Source organism: Hypanus sabinus, unplaced genomic scaffold, assembly GCF_030144855.1.
Source record: "Hypanus sabinus isolate sHypSab1 unplaced genomic scaffold, sHypSab1.hap1 H_9, whole genome shotgun sequence".
Taxonomy (NCBI): domain Eukaryota; kingdom Metazoa; phylum Chordata; class Chondrichthyes; order Myliobatiformes; family Dasyatidae; genus Hypanus; species Hypanus sabinus.
In genome coordinates this window covers 169,490-184,056 of record NW_026779050.1, presented here as the reverse complement: position 1 = coordinate 184,056, position 14,567 = coordinate 169,490, and positions in this window count along the sequence as shown.

Here is a 14,567-nt window from a genome sequence, read left to right as displayed (position 1 = left end):
ATGGAGATGATATTTTGTCTGTAGATGGAGGGTCTGATTGTGTGGGACCCTCTCACAGACTATGTTGCAGATGATAATCAGTCTGCAGATGGAGGGTCTGACTGTGAGGGACACTCTCACAGACTATGTTAGAGATGGTATTCTGTCTGTAGATGGAAGGTCTGACTGTGAGGGACACTCTCACAGACTATATTGGAGATATTATTCTGTCTGTAGATGGAGGGTCTGACTGTGTGGACACTCTCACAGACTATGTTGCAGATGATATTCAGTCTGTAGATTGATGGTCTGACTGTGTGGACCCTCTCAGACTATGTTGGAGATGATATTCTGTCTGTAGATGTAGGGTCTGACTCTGAGGGACTCTCTCACAGACTATGATTGAGATGATATTTTGTCTGTAGATGGAGGGTCTGACTGTGAGGGACCCTCTCACAGACTATGTTCGAGATGATATTCAGTCTGTAGATGGAGGGTCTGACTTTGTGGACCCTCTCACAGACTATGTTGGAGATGATATTCAGTCTGTAGATGGAGGGTCTGACTTCGTGGACCCTCTCACAGACTGTTGGAGATGATATTCTGTTTGTTGATGGAAGGTCTGACTGTGAGGGACCCTCTCACAGACTATGATGGAGATGATATTTTGTCTGTAGATGCAGGGTCTGACTGTGAGGGACCCTCTCACAGACTATGTTAGAGATGATATTCTGTCTGTAGATGGAGGGTCTGACTGTGAGGGACCCTCTCACAGACTATGTTGGAGATGATATTCTATCTGTAGATGGAGGATCTGACTGTGAGGGACTCTCTCACAGACTATGATGGAGATGATATTTTGTCTGTAGATGGAGGGTCTGACTGTGAGGGACCATCTCACTATGTTGCCGATAATATTCAGTCTGCAGATGGAGGGTCTGACTGTGAGGGACCCTCTCACAGACTATGTTGGAGATGATATGCTGTCAGTAGATGAAAGGTCTGACTGTGTGGGACCCTCTCACAGACTATATTGGAGATGTTATTCTGTCTGTAGATGGAGGGACTGACGGTGTGGACCCTCTCACAGACTATGTTGGAGATGATATTCTGTCGGTAGATGGAGTGTCTGACTGTGAGCGACCCTCTCACAGACTATGTTGAAGATGATATTCTGTCTGTAGATGGAGGGTCTGACTGTGTGGACCCTCTCACAGACTATGTTGGAGATGATATTCTGTCTGTAGATGGTTGGTCTGACTGTGAGGGACCCTCTCACAGATTATGTTGGAGATGATATTCTGCCTGCAGATGGAGGGTCTGACTGTGAGAGACCCTCTCACAAACTATGTTGGAGATGATATTCTGTCTGTAGATGGAGGGTCTGACTGTGAGGGCCCCTCTCACAGACTATGTTGCAGATGATATTCAGTCTGTAGATGGAGGGTGTGACTGTGAGGGACCCTCTCACAGACTATGATGGAGATGATATTTTGTCTGTAGATGTAGGGTCTGACTGTGAAGGACCATCTTACAGACTATGTTGCAGATGATGTTCAGTCTGTAGATGGAGGGTCTGACTGTGAGGGACCCACTCACAGACTATGTTGGAGATGATATTCTGTCTGCAGATGGAGGGTCTGACTGTGTGGACCCTCTCACAGACTATGTTGGAGATGATATTCTGTCTGTAGATGGAGTGTCTGACTGTGAGGGACCCTCTCACAGACTATGTTGGAGATGAAATTCTGTCTGCAGATGAAACGTCTGACTGTGAGGGACTCTCTCACAGACTATGATGGAGATGATATTCTATCTGTAGGTGGAGGATCTGACTGTGAGGGACTCTCTCACAGACTATGATGGAGATGATATTTTGTCTGTAGATGGAGGGTCTGACTGTGAGGGACCATCTCACTATGTTGCAGATGATATTCAGTCTGCAGATGGAGGTTCTGACTGTGAGGGACCCTCTCACAGACTATGTTGGAGATGATATTCTGTCTGTAGATGGAAGGTCTGACTGTGAGGGACCCTCTCACAGACTATATTGGAGATGTTATTCTGTCTGTAGATGGAGGGTCTGACTGTGTGGACCCTCTCACAGACTATGTTGGAGATGATATTCTGTCTGTAGATGGAGTGTCTGACTGTGAGAGACCCTCTCACAGACTATGTTGAAGATGATATTCTGTCTGTAGATGGAGGGGCTCACTGTGTGGACCCTCTCACAGACTATGTTGGAGATGATATTCAGTCTGTAGATGGTGGGTCTGACTGTGAGGGACCCTCTCACAGACTATGTTGCAGATGATATTCAGTCTGTAGATGGAGGGTCTGACTGTGTGGACCCTCTCAGACTATGTTGGAGATGATATTCTGTCTGTAGATGTAGGGTCTGACTGTGTGGACACTCTCACGGATTATGTTGGAGATGATATTCTGTCTGTAGATGGAGTGTCTGACTGTGAGGGACCCTCTCACAGACTATGTTGGAGATGATATTCTGTCTGTAGATGGAGTGTCTGACTGTGTGGACCCTCTCACAGACTATGTTGGAGATGATATTCTGTCTGTAGATGGTGGGTCTGACTGTGAGGGACCCTCTCACACACTATGTTGTAGATGATATTCTGCCTGTAGATGGAGGGTCTGACTGTGTGGGACCCTCTCACAGACTATGTTGGAGATGATATTCTGTCTGTAGAAGGAGGGACTGACTGTGAGGGACCCTCTCACAGACTATGTTGCAGATGATATTCAGTCTGTAGTTGGAGGGTCTGACTGTGAGGAACCCTCTCACAGACTATGTTGCAGATGATATTCTGTCTGTAGATGGAGGGTCTGAATGTGAGGGACTCTCTCACAGAGTATGTTGGAGATGATATTCTGTCTGTAGATGGAGGGTCTGACTGTGAGGGACGCTCTCACAGACTATGTTGGAGAGGATATTCGGTCTGTAGATGGAGGGTCTGACTGTGAGGGTCCCTCTCACAGACTATGTTGGAGATGATATTCTGTCTGTAGATGGAGGGTGTGACTGTGAGGGACTCTCTCACAGACTATGATGGAGATGATATTTTGTCTGTGGATGTAGGGTCTGACTGTAAAGGACCCTCTTACAGACTATGTTGCAGATGATATTCAGTTGGTAGATGGAGGGTCTGACTGTGTGGACCCTCTCACAGACTATGTTGCAGATGATATTCAGTCGGTAGATGAAGGGTCTGACTGTGTGGACCCTCTCACAGACTATGTTGCAGATGATATTCAGTCTGTAGATGGAGGGTCTGACTGTGTGGACCCTCTCAGACTATGTTGGAGATGATATTCAGTCTGTAGATGGAGGGTCTGACTGTGTGGACCCTCTCACAGACTATGTTGCAGATGATATTCAGTCTGTAGATGGAGGGTCTGACTGTGTGGACCCTCACAGACTATGTTGGAGATGATATTCAGTCTGTAGATGGAGGGTCTGACTGTGTGGACCCTCTCACAGACTATGTTGCAGATGATATTCAGTCTGTAGATTGAGGGTCTGACTGTGTGGACCCTCTCAGACTATGTTGGAGATGATATTCTGTCTGTAGATGTAGGGTCTGACTCTGAGGGACTCTCTCACAGACTATGTTGGAGATGATATTCTCTCTGTAGATGGAGGATCAGACTCTGAGGGACTCTCTGACAGACTACGATGGAGATGATATTTTGTCTGTAGATGGAGGGTCTGACTGTGAGGGACCCTCTCACAGACTATGTTGGAGATGATATTCAGTCTGTAGATGGAGTGTCTGACTTTGTGGACCCTCTCACAGACTATGTTGCATATGATATTCAGTCTGTAGATGGAGGGTCTGACTGTGAGGGAACGTCTCACAGACTATGATGGAGATGATATTGTCTGTAGATGGAGGGTCCGACTGTGAGGGACCCTCTCACAGACTATGTTGCAGATGATATTCAGTCTGTAGATGGAGGGTCTGACTGTGAGGGACCCTCTCGCAGACTATGTTGGAGATGATATTCAGTCTGTAGATGGAGGGTCTGACTGTGAGGGACCCTCTCACAGACTATGTTGGAGATGATATTCTGTCTGTAGATGGAGGGTCTGACTGTGAGGGACCCTCTCACAGACTATGTTGGAGATGATATTCTGTCTGTAGATGGAGTGTCTGACTGTGAGGGACCCTCTCACAGACTATGTTGGAGATGATATTCTGTCTGTAGTTGGAGCGTCAGACTGTGTGGATCCTCTCACAGACTATGTTGGAGATGACATTCTGCCTGTAGATGGAGGGTCTGATTGTGAGGGACCCTCTCACAGACTATGTTGGAGATGATATTCTGTCTGTAGCTGGAGGTTCTGACTGTGAGGGACCCTCTCACAGACTATGTTAGAGATGATATTCAGTCTGCAGGTGGAGGGTCTGACTGTGAGGGACCCTCTCACAGACTATGTTGGAGATGGTATTCTGTCTGTAGATGGAACGTCTGACTGTGAGGGACTCTCTCACAGACTATGTTGGAGATGATATTCTGTCTGTAGATGGAGGATCTGACTGTGAGGGACTCTCTCACAGACTATGATGGAGATGATATTTTGTCTATAGATGGAGGGTCTGACTGTGAGGGACCCTCTCACAGACTATGTTGCAGATGATAATCAGTCTGCAGATGGAGGGTCTGACTGTGAGGGACACTCTCACAGACTATGTTAGAGATGGTATTCTGTCTGTAGATGGAAGGTCTGACTGTGAGGGACCCTCTCACAGACTATATTGGAGATGTTATTCTGTCTGTAGATGGAGGGTCTGACTGTGTGGACCCTCTCACAGACTATGTTGCAGATGATATTCAGTCTGTAGATGGAGTGTCTGACTGTGTGGACCCTCTCACAGACTATGTTGGAGATGATATTAAGTCTGTAGATGGAGGGTCTGACTGTGTGGACCCTCTCACAGACTATGTTGCAGATGATATTCAGTCTGTAGATTGATGGTCTGACTGTGTGGACCCTCTCAGATTATGTTGGAGATGATATTTTGACTGTAGATGGAGGGTCTGACTCTGAGGGACTCTCTCACAGACTATGATGGAGATGATATTTTGTCTGTAGATGGAGGGTCTGACTGTGAGGGACCCTCTCACAGACTATGTTCGAGATGATATTCAGTCTGTAGATGGAGGGTCTGACTTTGTGGACCCTCTCACAGACTATGTTGGAGATGATATTCAGTCTGTAGATGGAGGGACTGACATCGTGGACCCTCTCACAGACTGTTGGAGATGATATTCTGTTTGTTGATGGAAGGTCTGACTGTGAGGGACCCTCTCACAGACTATGATGGAGATGATATTTTGTCTGTAGATGCAGGGTCTGACTGTGAGGGACTCTCTCACAGACTATGTTAGAAATGATATTCTGTCTGTAGATGGAGGGTCTGACTGTGAGGGACCCTCTCACAGACTATGTTGCAGATGATATTCAGTCTGTAGTTGGAGGGTCTGACTGTGAGGAACCCTCTCACAGACTATGTTGCAGATGATATTCTGTCTGTAGATGGAGGGTCTGACTGTGAGGGACTCTCTCACAGAGTATGTTGGAGATGATATTCTGTCTGTAGATGGAGGGTCTGACTGTGAGGGACCCTCTCACAGACTATGTTGCAGATGATATTCAGTCTGTAGATGGAGGGTCTGACTGTGAGGGACCCTCTCGCAGACTATGTTGGAGATGATATTCAGTCTGTAGATGGAGGGTCTGACTGTGAGGGACCCTCTCACAGACTATGTTGGAGATGATATTCTGTCTGTAGATGGAGGGTCTGACTGTGAGGGACCCTCTCACAGACTATGTTGGAGATGATATTCTGTCTGTAGATGGAGTGTCTGACTGTGAGGGACCCTCTCACAGACTATGTTGGAGATGATATTCTGTCTGTAGATGGAGCGTCAGACTGTGTGGATCCTCTCACAGACTATGTTGGAGATGACATTCTGCCTGTAGATGGAGGGTCTGATTGTGAGGGACCCTCTCACAGACTATGTTGGAGATGATATTCTGTCTGTAGCTGGAGGTTCTGACTGTGAGGGACCCACTCACAGACTATGTTAGAGATGATATTCAGTCTGCAGGTGGAGGGTCTGACTGTGAGGGACCCTCTCACAGACTATGTTGGAGATGGTATTCTGTCTGTAGATGGAACGTCTGACTGTGAGGGACTCTCTCACAGACTATGTTGGAGATGATATTCTGTCTGTAGATGGAGGGTCTGACTGTGAGGGACGCTCTCACAGACTATGTTGGAGAGGATATTCGGTCTGTAGATGGAGGGTCTGACTGTGAGGGTCCCTCTCACAGACTATGTTGGAGATGATATTCTGTCTGTAGATGGAGGGTGTGACTGTGAGGGACTCTCTCACAGACTATGATGGAGATGATATTTTGTCTGTGGATGTAGGGTCTGACTGTAAAGGACCCTCTTACAGACTATGTTGCAGATGATATTCAGTTGGTAGATGGAGGGTCTGACTGTGTGGACCCTCTCACAGACTATGTTGCAGATGATATTCAGTCGGTAGATGAAGGGTCTGACTGTGTGGACCCTCTCACAGACTATGTTGCAGATGATATTCAGTCTGTAGATGGAGGGTCTGACTGTGTGGACCCTCTCAGACTATGTTGGAGATGATATTCAGTCTGTAGATGGAGGGTCTGACTGTGTGGACCCTCTCACAGACTATGTTGCAGATGATATTCAGTCTGTAGATGGAGGGTCTGACTGTGTGGACCCTCACAGACTATGTTGGAGATGATATTCAGTCTGTAGATGGAGGGTCTGACTGTGTGGACCCTCTCACAGACTATGTTGCAGATGATATTCAGTCTGTAGATTGAGGGTCTGACTGTGTGGACCCTCTCAGACTATGTTGGAGATGATATTCTGTCTGTAGATGTAGGGTCTGACTCTGAGGGACTCTCTCACAGACTATGTTGGAGATGATATTCTCTCTGTAGATGGAGGATCAGACTCTGAGGGACTCTCTGACAGACTACGATGGAGATGATATTTTGTCTGTAGATGGAGGGTCTGACTGTGAGGGACCCTCTCACAGACTATGTTGGAGATGATATTCAGTCTGTAGATGGAGTGTCTGACTTTGTGGACCCTCTCACAGACTATGTTGCATATGATATTCAGTCTGTAGATGGAGGGTCTGACTGTGAGGGAACGTCTCACAGACTATGATGGAGATGATATTGTCTGTAGATGGAGGGTCCGACTGTGAGGGACCCTCTCACAGACTATGTTGCAGATGATATTCAGTCTGTAGATGGAGGGTCTGACTGTGAGGGACCCTCTCGCAGACTATGTTGGAGATGATATTCAGTCTGTAGATGGAGGGTCTGACTGTGAGGGACCCTCTCACAGACTATGTTGGAGATGATATTCTGTCTGTAGATGGAGGGTCTGACTGTGAGGGACCCTCTCACAGACTATGTTGGAGATGATATTCTGTCTGTAGATGGAGTGTCTGACTGTGAGGGACCCTCTCACAGACTATGTTGGAGATGATATTCTGTCTGTAGATGGAGCGTCAGACTGTGTGGATCCTCTCACAGACTATGTTGGAGATGACATTCTGCCTGTAGATGGAGGGTCTGATTGTGAGGGACCCTCTCACAGACTATGTTGGAGATGATATTCTGTCTGTAGCTGGAGGTTCTGACTGTGAGGGACCCTCTCACAGACTATGTTAGAGATGATATTCAGTCTGCAGGTGGTGGGTCTGACTGTGAGGGACCCTCTCACAGACTATGTTGGAGATGGTATTCTGTCTGTAGATGGAACGTCTGACTGTGAGGGACTCTCTCACAGACTATGTTGGAGATGATATTCTGTCTGTAGATGGAGGATCTGACTGTGAGGGACTCTCTCACAGACTATGATGGAGATGATATTTTGTCTATAGATGGAGGGTCTGACTGTGAGGGACCCTCTCACAGACTATGTTGCAGATGATAATCAGTCTGCAGATGGAGGGTCTGACTGTGAGGGACACTCTCACAGACTATGTTAGAGATGGTATTCTGTCTGTAGATGGAAGGTCTGACTGTGAGGGACCCTCTCACAGACTATATTGGAGATGTTATTCTGTCTGTAGATGGAGGGTCTGACTGTGTGGACCCTCTCACAGACTATGTTGCAGATGATATTCAGTCTGTAGATGGAGTGTCTGACTGTGTGGACCCTCTCACAGACTATGTTGCAGATGATATTTTGTCTATAGATGGAGGGTCTGACTGTGAGGGACCCTCTCACAGACTATGTTGCAGATGATAATCAGTCTGCAGATGGAGGGTCTGACTGTGAGGGACACTCTCACAGACTATGTTGGAGATGATATTCAGTCTGCAGGTGGAGGGTCTGACTGTGAGGGACCCTCTCACAGACTATGTTGGAGATGGTATTCTGTCTGTAGATGGGACGTCTGACTGTGAGGGACTCTCTCACAGACTATGTTGGAGATGATATTCTGTCTGTAGATGGAGGATCTGACTGTGAGGGACTCTCTCACAGATTATGATGGAGATGATATTTTGTCTATAGATGGAGGGTCTGACTGTGTGGGACCCTCTCACAGACTATGTTGCAGATGATAATCAGTCTGCAGATGGAGGGTCTGACTGTGAGGGACACTCTCACAGACTATGTTAGAGATGGTATTCTGTCTGTAGATGGAAGGTCTGACTGTGAGGGACACTCTCACAGACTATATTGGAGATGTTATTCTGTCTGTAGATGGAGGGTCTGACTGTGTGGACCCTCTCACAGACTATGTTGCAGATGATATTCAGTCTGTAGATGGAGTGTCTGACTGTGTGGACCTTCTCAGACTATGTTGGAGATGATATTAAGTCTGTAGATGGAGGGTCTGACTGTGTGGACCCTCTCACAGACTATGTTGCAGATGATATTCAGTCTGTAGATTGATGGTCTGACTGTGTGGACCCTCTCAGATTATGTTGGAGATGATATTCTGTCTGTAGATGTAGGGTCTGACTCTGAGGGACTCTCTCACAGACTATGATGGAGATGATATTTTGTCTGTAGATGGAGGGTCTGACTGTGAGGGACCCTCTCACAGACTATGTTCGAGATGATATTCAGTCTGTAGATGGAGGGTCTGACTTTGTGGACCCTCTCACAGACTATGTTGGAGATGATATTCAGTCTGTAGATGGAGGGACTGACATCGTGGACCCTCTCACAGACTGTTGGAGATGATATTCTGTTTGTTGATGGAAGGTCTGACTGTGAGGGACCCTCTCACAGACTATGATGGAGATGATATTTTGTCTGTAGATGCAGGGTCTGACTGTGAGGGACTCTCTCACAGACTATGTTAGAGATGATATTCTGTCTGTAGATGGAGGGTTCTACTGTGAGGGACCCTCTCACAGACTATGTTGCAGATGATATTCAGTCTGTAGTTGGAGGGTCTGACTGTGAGGAACCCTCTCACAGACTATGTTGCAGATGATATTCTGTCTGTAGATGGAGGGTCTGACTGTGAGGGACTCTCTCACAGAGTATGTTGGAGATGATATTCTGTCTGTAGATGGAGGGTCTGACTGTGAGGGAACCTCTCACAGACTATGTTGGAGAGGATATTCAGTCTGTAGATGGAGGGTCTGACTGTGAGGGTCCCTCTCACAGACTATGTTGGAGATGATATTCTGTCTGTAGATGGAGGGTGTGACTGTGAGGGACTCTCTCACAGACTATGATGGAGATGATATTTTGTCTGTAGATGTAGGGTCTGACTGTGAAGGACCCTCTTACAGACTATGTTGCAGATGATATTCAGTCGGTAGATGGAGGGTCTGACTGTGTGGACCCTCTCACAGACTATGTTGCAGATGATATTCAGTCGGTAGATGAAGGGTCTGACTGTGTGGACCCTCTCACAGACTATGTTGCAGATGATATTGAGTCTGTAGATGGAGTGTCTGACTGTGTGGACCCTCTCAGTCTATGTTGGAGATGATATTCAGTCTGTAGATGGAGGGTCTGACTGTGTGGACCCTCTCACAGACTATGTTGCAGATGATATTCAGTCTGTAGATGGAGGGTCTGACTGTGTGGACCCTCTCAGACTATGTTGGAGATGATATTCAGTCTGTAGATGGAGGGTCTGACTGTGTGGACCCTCTCACAGACTATGTTGCAGATGATATTCAGTCTGTAGATTGAGGGTCTGACTGTGTGGACCCTCTCAGACTATGTTGGAGATGATATTCTGTCTGTAGATGTAGGGTCTGACTCTGAGGGACTCTCTCACAGACTATGTTGGAGATGATATTCTCTCTGTAGATGGAGGATCAGACTCTGAGGGACTCTCTGACAGACTATGATGGAGATGATATTTTGTCTGTAGATGGAGGGTCTGACTGTGAGGGACCCTCTCACAGACTATGTTGGAGATGATATTCAGTCTGTAGATGGAGTGTCTGACTTTGTGGACCCTCTCACAGACTATGTTGCATATGATATTCAGTCTGTAGATGGAGGGTCTGACTGTGAGGGACCGTCTCACAGACTATGATGGAGATGATATTTTGTCTGTAGATGGAGGGTCCGACTGTGAGGGACCCTCTCACAGACTATGTTGCAGATGATATTCAGTCTGTAGATGGAGGGTCTGACTGTGAGGGACCCTCTCACAGACTATGTTGGAGATGATCTTCAGTCTGTAGATGGAGGGTCTGACTGTGAGGGACCCTCTCACAGACTATGTTGGAGATGATATTCTGTCTGTGGATGGAGGGTCTGAATGTGAGGGACCCTCTCACAGACTATGTTGGAGATGATATTCTGTCTGTAGATGGAGTGTCTGACTGTGAGGGACCCTCTCACAGACTATGTTGGAGATGATATTCTGTCTGTAGATGGAGCGTCTGACTGTGTGGACCCTCTCACAGACTATGTTGGAGATGATATTCTGTCTGTAGATGGTGGGTCTGACTGTGAGGGACCCTCTCACAGACTATGTTGGTGATGATATTCTGCCTGTAGATGGAGGGTCTGACTGTGAGGGACCCTCTCACAAACTATGTTGGAGCTGATATTCTGTCTGTAGATGGAGGGTCTGACTGTGAGGGACCCTCTCACAGACTATGTTGCAGATGATATTCTGTCTGTAGCTGGAGGTTCTGACTGTGAGGGACCCTCTCACAGACTACGTTAGAGATGATATTCAGTCTGCAGATGGAGGGTCTGACTGTGAGGGACCCTCTCACAGACTATGTTGGAGATGGTATTCTGTCTGTAGATGGAACATCTGACTATGAGGGACTCTCTCACAGACTATGTTGGAGATGATATTCTGTCTGTAGATGGAGGATCTGACTGTGAGGGACTCTCTCACAGACTATGATGGAGATGATATTTTGTCTGTAGATGGAGGGTCTGACTGTGTGGGACCCTCTCACAGACTATGTTGCAGATGATAATCAGTCTGCAGATGGAGGGTCTGACTGTGAGGGACACTCTCACAGACTATGTTAGAGATGGTATTCTGTCTGTAGATGGAAGGTCTGACTGTGAGGGACACTCTCACAGACTATACTGGAGATGTTATTCTGTCTGTAGATGGAGGGTCTGACTGTGTGGACCCTCTCAGACTATGTTGGAGATGATATTCTGTCTGTAGATGTAGGGTCTGACTCTGAGGGACTCTCTCACAGACTATGATTGAGATGATATTTTGTCTGTAGATGGAGGGTCTGACTGTGAGGGACCCTCTCACAGACTATGTTCGAGATGATATTCAGTCTGTAGATGGAGGGTCTGACTTTGTGGACCCTCTCACAGACTATGTTGGAGATGATATTCAGTCTGTAGATGGAGGGTCTGACTTCGTGGACCCTCTCACAGACTGTTGGAGATGATATTCTGTTTGTTGATGGAAGGTCTGACTGTGAGGGACCCTCTCACAGACTATGATGGAGATGATATTTTGTCTGTAGATGCAGGGTCTGACTGTGAGGGACCCTCTCACAGACTATGTTGGAGATGATATTCTGTCTGCAGATGGAACGTCTGACTGTGAGGGACTCTCTCACAGACTATGATGGAGATGATATTCTATCTGTAGATGGAGGATCTGACTGTGAGGGACTCTCTCACAGACTATGATGGTGATGATACTTTGTCTGTAGATGGAGGGTCTGACTGTGAGGGACGATCTCACTATGTTGCCGATAATATTCAGTCTGCAGATGGAGGGTCTGACTGTGAGGGACCCTCTCACAGACTATGTTGGAGATGATATGCTGTCTGTAGATGAAAGGTCTGACTGGGTGGGACCCTCTCACAGACTATATTGGAGATGTTATTCTGTCTGTAGATGGAGGGACTGACGGTGTGGACCCTCTCACAGACTATGTTGGAGATGATATTCTGTCTGTAGATGGAGTGTCTGACTGTGAGCGACCCTCTCACAGACTATGTTGAAGATGATATTCTGTCTGTAGATGGAGGGTCTGACTGTGTGGACCCTCTCACAGACTATGTTGGAGATGATATTCTGTCTGTAGATGGTTGGTCTGACTGTGAGGGACCCTCTCACAGATTATGTTGGAGATGATATTCTGCCTGTAGATGGAGGGTCTGACTGTGAGAGACCCTCTCACAGACTATGTTGGAGATGATATTCTGTCTGTAGATGGAGGGTCTGACTGTGAGGGCCCCTCTCACAGACTATGTTGCAGATGATATTCAGTCTGTAGATGGAGGGTGTGACTGTGAGGGACCCTCTCACAGACTATGATGGAGATGATATTTTGTCTGTAGATGTAGGGTCTGACTGTGAAGGACCATCTTACAGACTATGTTGCAGATGATGTTCAGTCTGTAGATGGAGGGTCTGACTGTGAGGGACCCACTCACAGACTATGTTGGAGATGATATTCTGTCTGCAGATGGAGGGTCTGACTGTGTGGACCCTCTCACAGACTATGTTGGAGATGATATTCTGTCTGTAGATGGAGTGTCTGACTGTGAGGGACCTTCTCACAGACTATGTTGGAGATGAAATTCTGTCTGCAGATGAAACGTCTGACTGTGAGGGACTCTCTCACAGACTATGATGGAGATGATATTCTATCTGTAGATGGAGGATCTGACTGTGAGGGACTCTCTCACAGACTATGATGGAGATGATATTTTGTCTGTAGATGGAGGGTCTGACTGTGAGGGACCATCTCACTATGTTGCAGATGATATTCAGTCTGCAGATGGAGGGTCTGACTGTGAGGGACCCTCTCACAGACTATGTTGGAGATGATATTCTGTCTGTAGATGGAAGGTCTGACTGTGAGGGACCCTCTCACAGACTATATTGGAGATGTTATTCTGTCTGTAGATGGAGGGTCTGACTGTGTGGACCCTCTCACAGACTACGTTGGAGATGATATTCTGTCTGTAGATGGAGTGTCTGACTGTGAGAGACCCTCTCACAGACTATGTTGAAGATGATATTCTGTCTGTAGATGGAGGGGCTCACTGTGTGGACCCTCTCACAGACTATGTTGGAGATGATATTCTGTCTGTAGATGGTGGGTCTGACTGTGAGGGACCCTCTCACAGATTATGTTGGAGATGATATTCTGCCTGTAGATGAAGGGTCTGACTGTGAGGGACCCTCCCACAGACTATGTTGCAAATGATATTCAGTCTGTAGATGGAGGGTGTGACTGTGAGGGACTCTCTCACAGACTATGATGGAGATGATATTTTGTCTGTAGATGTAGGGTCTGCCTGTGAAGGACCATCTTACAGACTATGTTGCAGATGATGTTCAGTCTGTAGATGGAGGGTCTGACTGTGAGGGACCCACTCACAGACTATGTTGGAGATGATATTCTGTCTGCAGATGGAGGGTCTGACTGTGTGGACCCTCTCACAGACTATGTTGGAGATGATATTCTGTCTGTAGATGGAGTGTCTGACTGTGAGGGACCTTCTCACAGACTGTGTTGGAGATGATATTCTGTCTGTAGATGGAGGGTCTGACTGTGTGGACCCTCTCACTATGTTGGAGATGATATTCTGTCTGTAGATGGTGGGTCTGACTGTGAGGGACCCTCTCACAGACTATGTTGGAGCTGATATTCTGTCTGTAGATGGAGGGTCTGACTGTGAGGGACCCTCTCACAGACTATGTTGCAGATGATATTCTGTCTGCAGATGGAGGGTCTGACTGTGAGGGAACCTCTCACAGACTATGTTGGAGATGACTTTCTGTCTGTAGATGGAGGTTCCGACTGTGAGGGACCCTCTCACAGACTATGTTAGAGATGATATACAGTCTGCAGATGGAGGGTCTGTCTGTGAGGGACCCTCTCACAGACTATGATGCAGATGGTATTCTGCCTGTAGATGGAAGGTCTGACTGTGAGGGACCCTCTCACAGACTATATTGGAGATGTTATTCTGTCTGTAGATGGAGGGTCTGACTGTGTGGACCCTCTCACAGACTATGTTGCAGATGATATTCAGTCTGTAGATGGAGGGTCTGAC